The following is an 8200-nucleotide window of genomic DNA, read 5'->3' as shown; positions in this document are numbered from 1 at the left end:
TGGCTCAAATGAACTCAGGTGATGCGAGTGGTGGCAACTCTAGATTTGGTGAATTCCAACAAAGAGTACAGGGATGCACTTATAAGGACTTCATGAACTGCAAACCTACCTTCTTCGATGGTACCAGAGGAATTCTAGCGTTGTCTCAGTGGTTTGAAAGAACTGAAGCTGTCTTTGAAATGTGCTCTTTCCCCGAAGAGAGCAAAATCAAGTTCGCTACTGCCACCCTCACTAACAGGGCCTTGACATGGTGGAACGGCCATGTCATTGCACTCTCCTTGGTAACAGCCAATGCCATGGGCTGGGACACTCTAAAAGACCTCATGAGGGGAGAGTACTGCCCTAGGGGCGAAATTCAAAAACTTGAGGAGGAACTCTGGAACCTCAAGATGAAAGGGACTAACATAACAACTTACACGGCCAGGTTCTGCGACTTGGCGACTATGTGTCCCAACATGATCCCTTCTGAAAGCAAGAAGATCGAACGATACATATGGGGTCTAATGCCTCCGTATCAAGGAAACGTTCTAGCCTCACGCCCTACCACCTTCGACAGCGCCAAGGAATTGGCCCAGAGTCTAATCAATCATGAAGTCTCTTCCACTCCAGCAACAACAACTGTAACTACCACTGCACCACCCGATTCAGCTGACAAAAAGAGAAAGCGTTGGGATAAGAAGAAAGGCAAGAAAACTCAAACCTCCTCCAAGGATCAACAAATTGTGGTGGTCCATGTTGCCACCACTCCAGCCACTCCTGCACCGACAAAAGCTTATGTTGGGAATCTGCCCAAATGTCCCAAGTGCCCTTACCACCACAACGGCCCCTGCCGTGAATTGCAGTGTTCCAACTGTGGCCGGAAGGGCCATACTGTCCGATTTTGCAGGGCCCCTCCCAAACCTATCTCGCAAGTTCCCGGTTCAGGAGTGACCCAGACTTGTTATGGCTGCGGTGAAGCTGGTCATTTCAAGAAAAACTGTCCGAAGGCAGGGAATGTTGGGGTAGGTGGAAGACTACTCACTATTGGTCACAATGAAGTAGTGGTGGATCCCACAGTAGTCACGGGTACGTTTCTTCTCAACAACTCTTATGCCTGTGTCTTATTCGATAGTGGTGCAGAAAGGAGCTTCATAAACCAAAACTTTAAACACTTACTCAAAAAATTCCCGCAACCACTAAAAGAAACATTCGTCGTAGAAATGGCTAATGGGAAGATGGAAAGCTCTAATGAAATCTACATAGGTTGTACCCTCACGTTAGATGATCACTCATATCCAATCGACCTTATACCAGTCACAATCAAGAATTTCGATGTCATTGTTGGTATGGACTGGTTGAGTCTTCATCGCGCCGATATCCTATGCTTTGACAAAGCCATTCGCCTGAATCTTCCAAATCACGAAACTCTATTGATCTATGGAGACAAACCCGGTACGAGCCTTCGTATCATCTCCAATATTCAGGCCCATAAAAACTTGCGTAATTTATATCGAGCATTTCTGGCTCACGTCGTCGACACAAGCCGGAAAGCGAAAAATTCAATAGACATCCCCATTGTATGTGATTTCCCTTATGTCTTCCCAGAGGATCTTCTAGGTCTACCTCCCAAACGTCAGGTTGAGTTCATAATCGACCTAGTCCCAGGAGCTACCCCTGTAGCTAAGTCGCCCTATCGTTTAGCGCCTGCCGAGATGCAAGAACTATACAGTCAACTTAACGAGCTGCTCAGCAAGGGCTTCATAAGACCGAGCTTCTCACCCTGGGGAGCTCCGGTCTTGTTCGTAAAGAAGAAAGACGGATCGTTCTGTATGTGCATCGATTATAGGGAACTCAACAAGCTCACGGTCAAAAATCGCTACCCTCTCCCTCGTATCGACGACCTATTCGACCAACTACAAGGGGCGAGTTACTTTTCCAAGATTGATCTCAGGTCCGGGTACCACCAGTTACGGGTGCTTGAAGAGGATGTTCCGAATATAGCTTTCCGAACCCGTTACGGGCACTTCGAGTTCATGGTGATGCCCTTGGGACTGACTAACGCCCCCTCAATGTTCATGGACTTGATGAATACAGTGTGTCGTCCATACTTGGACCAATTTTTCATCGTCTTTATTGATGATATACTCGTATACTCTCGGAGCGAGGAAGAACACAGGGATCATCTACGACGAGTCCTGGAAACCCTACGATCAGAGAGGTTATATGCGAAGTTCTCTAAGTGCGAATTTTGGATCCGAAGAGTTGAATTCTTAGGACACGTGGTCAGTGAAGAAGGAATCCACGTGGACCCCTCCAAAATTAAAGCTATCAAGAACTGGTCAGCACCGAAGACGCCTACAGAAATTCGTCAGTTTCTAGGCCTCGCTGGCTACTACTGCAGATTCATCCAAAACATCTCTCGAATTGCGAAACCTCTCACCATGTTGACACAGAAGGGCATAACATTCGACTGGGAAGAGAAACAGGAGAAGGCATTCCAGACCCTGAAGCGAGCCCTATGCACCGCACCAGTATTATCCTTTCCCGAAGGAACAGAAGATTTTGTTGTATACTGCGATGCATCGAATCAGGGGCTCGGTGGTGTCTTGATGCAACGAGGCAAGGTCATCGCCTATGCCTCAAGACAGCTAAAGACACGAGGTAAACTACACCACTTAGGAACTTGAGTTGGGGGCCGTCGTCTTCGCTCTAAAAATATGGAGACATTACTTGTATGGGACGAAGAGCATAGTGTACACTTGTAATAACCCGAAGTTGTTCATCGCCGAAAACCCGTTCTACCCGTAAAACTCGCCGAATATCAATTCGTTCCAATTTCGTTTTTCTGTTAAATTAATTAAATTTATATGTTTATTTGATGCTAATGAGTGTCCAAACCCCTTAGGAACTCATGAAATTAGCCCAAAATGTTTATTTCAGAAATTTTAGAAATGTCCTCGCCGGATTATGGAAACTTAATCGGGTGCGACCAAAAGCCCCGTTTAATGCCGGTATTGGGTAGAATTCCACCGTGTCCAAGATTTGAGACCTATATAAACATGTTAAATAATTCATTTGAAGCTTTTGCTTCCTCTCTCTACTCTCTCTCTCTCTCTAACCTCTCTCCTAAGTTCAAGTTTAAGGGTCCAAATCTCAAATTTAAGGCTTCAAATCTCCAAGGTACCTTCCTTAACTCAATGTGTATCATATTTGACCTTCAAATTCGAGATAAAAGCATGAATTAGGGCCTGTTTATGAGTTTACGGCCCTGGAAGGTACTTAGGCCGTAAACACATATTTAGAGGGTTTTTAAGCCCTTAAACCCTTCCAAGACACAAACAAGACTTAGGTATGACTTCTAGAATATTGGTTATGGCCTTAGAACATCCTAAACATAAATTTTGAGGAACAAATGAGAGTTTACGGCCAAGGCATGTGCTTGGGCCGTAAACCCTTCATACATGGGGAGTAAACTCCTCTAAAAGTGTTAAAATGCCACTTTAACACACCTAAAGCCTTGGTATAAATTCTAGAAGTGTCTACAAACAAGTATTGGACGTTAAAACATAATAAATCACCCATCTAAGGAGTTCACGTCCATGAGGTGGTTCATGGGCCGTAAACTCCAAAAACCTTGTCCAAAGTCCCTCAAAAATCCATACAAGGCTAGGAAAAATCATTTGAATCACATGTGATTAATTTAAGGCAATCAAGAAACATGTTGTGTATGTATATAAGAGTTTACGGCCGTAAACATAGATTTTACAGCTGTAAACTCCTCAAATGGTCCTTACTTTGTTCAAAATTCAATTCTAAGCCTTGAATCAAACCATATAAATTCCCTATTAATGGTTTCAAGCCATTTTGCACCATAAACCACCCCACCATGAGTTTGCAAGCCCTAATTAGATATAAATATGTATCTTTTCATTATACATAGGAACTTCGTGCGTTTGCAAGCCCCGAACCAACGTTTAGCATCTGAAATCGTCACGTTTCTCGTCTGGTGAGTTCATACCCCTACCCTTTTTCAATGGTTTTTCAATGTTTTCAGGGGGGGAATACAAGCAAACTACAACTGTTTTCAAAACATAACATTGATGTGTTTCAAATAATATCTGGCAAACTTATAAATACCTTTACCCCTTATGTATTATGCTGAGCATAAGGGATGATTTATTAACCACAACTATATGAAATTCAGTTAAGGAAATAACCAAACTAATCAAATTATTATGGGAATAATTTGGGATTCTTTAGTTCTTGTTTAATCACGTACTGATATGTATATAAAATTATTAGATAAACTATGTTTGATTCAGTTTATCTCCGTATCATTTGGATGTATTGCCAAATAGTTTCATTGTATGTATATGTATTCACTGTATTATGCTTCATAATCTTTTGTATGTTTGATACCGTATGAGAACCCTGTGAATAGTTTAGTACTAGCTTGTGAGTTTGTCACTACCCTTTTTTGGATGATCAGTAAATCCTCCCCGGAAGTGTAACCAGAGTCTCCTGGAGGGATAGCGAGGAATTTGTGAATAGATCTATTCGGGACTGACAATCCCACACCTTAACTGCTAGCTACAGTTAGGCGGGCACGCCTGGGGTGACAAATTCTGGATATCGTCCGACATCTGACAAACGTCAAGGAGGTCTCGTTGTCGTATCAGCATGGTTACCCGACTCACAATATGTATTAATATATGTTTATTCACGTCTTGGGTTTGTATTTGAATTTGATTCCATTTCATATCTACTTTCTGTATTAGTTTCTATATCTTGTGCGGGATGTTAGTCCCATGGTTTTCAACTATATTTACATGTATATATCAAACTACCTTGTATCTAGTCTGGGATGGGAGTCCTATGGTTTTCAATCTATATTTTCATGTATATCAAATTATCTTGTATCTAGTTCGGGATGTTAGTCCCATGGTCTTCAAACTGTATTTTCGTGTATATATATATATATATATATATATATATATATATATATATATATATATATATATATATATATCAAACTATCTTGTATCTAGTCCGGGATGGTAGTCCCATGGTTTTCAAACTACTTTTCATCTATAGTTCACGTATAGCAAACTAACTTACATCTAGTTCGGGATAGTAATCCCATGATTTTTAATATATAGTTTTATGTATTAATCTATACTCTGTAAAATTTCAGTCGTTCTTACATTTAGGAAAATATGGGATTTTCCTGGGGTAAAATACAACACATAATCGAATTGGTAACAAGTGTTAACTAAACTAACTTTACATAAGAAAATATAGGATTTTGTTGAATAACAAACCTTTTCGGAAAACTAAAGGAAACTGGTACATTTTCAGAAAACAAATTTCAGAAAACAAACATCTTATGAACTCACCAACTTTATGCTAATTTTCAAACCGCTTGTATTCTCAGGTCCACATTAGACAGGTACCCGGTGATATCTTTTGGTGAAGACGGAGTGCACAGAAGACTCGTCTCTACTTTTTTTCATATGATATATGTATAACACTTGTACAATTTACTTTTGAAACAAATGTAAACTTTCAAATATATGTAATGTAATGGTTGTTTACTTTGATTACTATGTGCATTGGATTTGATACTCAACGTGGAGTCAACCCCGGAAATGTTTCCGCCTTTGGTTTTCGGGGTGTGACAACACTGATCATAAAAGCCTCCAACACATACTGAACCAGAAAGAGCTCAACATGAGACAACGCCGATGAGTCGAGCTACTCAACAAATTACGACTGCGAACGTGGTAGCAGACACCCTAAGTAGGAAAGAGTATTCTGGTCGAAGACACCCTAAGTAGGAAAGAGTATTCTGGTCGAAGAACCAAGTCGTTAACAATGACTATCCATTCACATCTATCCACACAGATCAAGGAGGCTCAACTTGAAGCCTTAAATCCTGAGAATGTGAAGGGAGAATCCCTGCGCGGAATGGATAAGAGTTTGGAGGTAAAGGGTGACGGAGCCTACTATCTCATGTACCGAATCTGGACTCCACGCCACGGAGGTTTCAGAGATTTGGTCATGAAGGAAGCACACAACACTCGATACTCCGTCCACCCAGGTTCAGATAAGATGTATCTGGATCTCAAAAAGCTATACTGGTGGCCTAACATGAAAGCAGAGATAGCTACCTTCGTGAGTAAGTGCCTTACTTGCGCGAAGGTCAAGGTTGAATACTAGAAGCCATCAGGTCTCCTTTAACAACCGGAGATATCGGAATGGAAGTGGGAGCGGATCACGATGGATTTCATAACCAAGATGCCCAAGACAACGGGTGGGTTGGATACCATTTGGGTCATCGTCCACGGATTAACCAAGTCTGCACACTTCCTACCCATCAAGGAGACGGACAAGATGGAGAAACTCACAAGAGCATACATTAAGGAAATAGTACAGCTGCATGGCGTCCCTATATCTATTATCTCAGACAGAGATAGTAGGTTTACCTCGAGATTTTGGCAATCACTACAAAAGGCACTAGGAACGAGGCTGGACATGAGTACAGCCTACCATCCGCAGACTGACGAACAAAGTGAGAGGACGATCCAAACCTTAGAAGATATGCTGCGAGCTTGCGTGATTGACTTCGGAAAATCGTGGGATACAAACTTACCCCTTGTAGAGTTTTCCTACAACAATAATTATCATACGAGCATCAAGGCAGCTCCATTCGAAGCCCTCTACGGCCGGAAGTGCAGATCCCCTTTGTGCTGGGCTGAGGTGGGAGTCACTTAGTTAGCTAAAGGATGAGTTCCTGACAGCGCTCTCACTGGTCCGGAGATCATTCGAGAGGCAACCGAGAAGATTGTACAGATTCGCGAACGATTAAAAGCCGCTAGTGATTGACAGAAAAGCTACACAGACAAGCAAAGAAAACCCTTGGATCTCCAGGTGGGAGATCGAGTCCTTTTGAAGGTCTCGCCCTGGAAGGGCACGATACGCTTCGGAAAGCGTGGAAAACTGAACCCAAGTTACATAGGGCCTTTTGAGATTCTCGCTAGAATCGGCCCTGTAGCCTACAAACTCAACCTACCCCACGAGCAAAGTAACATACATCCTACCTTCCACATCTCAAACCTGAAGAAATGCCTGTCTGACGAGACTCTAGTGATTCCGCTTGACGAGATTGAGGTCAACGAGAGCCTCAACTTCGTTGAAGAGCCTGCGGAGATTATGGATCGAGAAGTAAAACGAATGAAACAAAGCCGCATCCCAATTGTGAAGGTTTGGTGGAAAACCAAGCAGGGACCGTAATTCACTTGGGAGCACGAGGATCAAATGAAACTCAAATATCCCCATCTCTGCGCTTAGTAGTATTGTAATAACTTTTTTGTGTGAATTCTAAATTTCGGGACGAAATTCCCCTAACGGGGGGATGATGTGACAACCCAACATTAAGTCCGTTATACAATTTCCGTTTCCGCTAACGGAATATGTCATTTACAAAAGTTCCGTAATTTGGAGTCGTAAAATAAATGAATATTTGATTATTTATTTATAATTCATGGGATTATCATTTTAGTAAAAATAAATATAACTCGTTAATGTTAGTTCCATTTAACGAAATAAAGTTATATTATTTTTCAACCACTTAACCCGGGTAAAAAGTTCAAACCCCGTTAAACTTAGCATCGGGTAGTCGTGTATCGGGTGCAATACCCGAGGCATATATAAGGAAGGTAAACACCTCCTTGAACTCTTTTACCACTCAAACACTCTCTCTCTCTCTCTCACTACTTTCTCTCTCTAGCTCGTTTTCGGCTCCAAAACCGCAATTTCCGGCTCCTAAACGTAAGACCTTCAACCCTAACTTGTTCTAAACATACATTATTGTCTTTATAGCTCAAAAATCACATGATTGGGACATGGAAAAGGACTTCACGGCCTAAGAACCTCCTTAGGCCGTAAACACCCAAAATTGGCCAAAAGTCCCAAATTTCCTTCTTTTAAGCTTGGATACTAGTTAGGGATTTTACCTAGGAGTGTTTGAGCATCAAAACCATGACATTTAGGGCAATAAAGAGATTTTACGGCCAAAGCACATGCTTAGGCCGTCAACACCCTTTTTCCATGTAAAAATGCCCCAAAACCCTTCCAATGCATGTTTAGGCTTGAGATATGATTTTAGGAAATTCCATTTCGAGTTTGGGGCCATTGAACATCACATTTTGAGGGGTAATTT

The sequence above is a fragment of the Lactuca serriola genome, chromosome 4 (assembly GCF_051521515.1).
Source record: "Lactuca serriola cultivar US96UC23 chromosome 4, Lser_US96UC23_V15, whole genome shotgun sequence".
Lineage (NCBI taxonomy): Eukaryota > Viridiplantae > Streptophyta > Magnoliopsida > Asterales > Asteraceae > Lactuca > Lactuca serriola.
Note: the sequence above shows the minus strand (reverse complement) of the source record.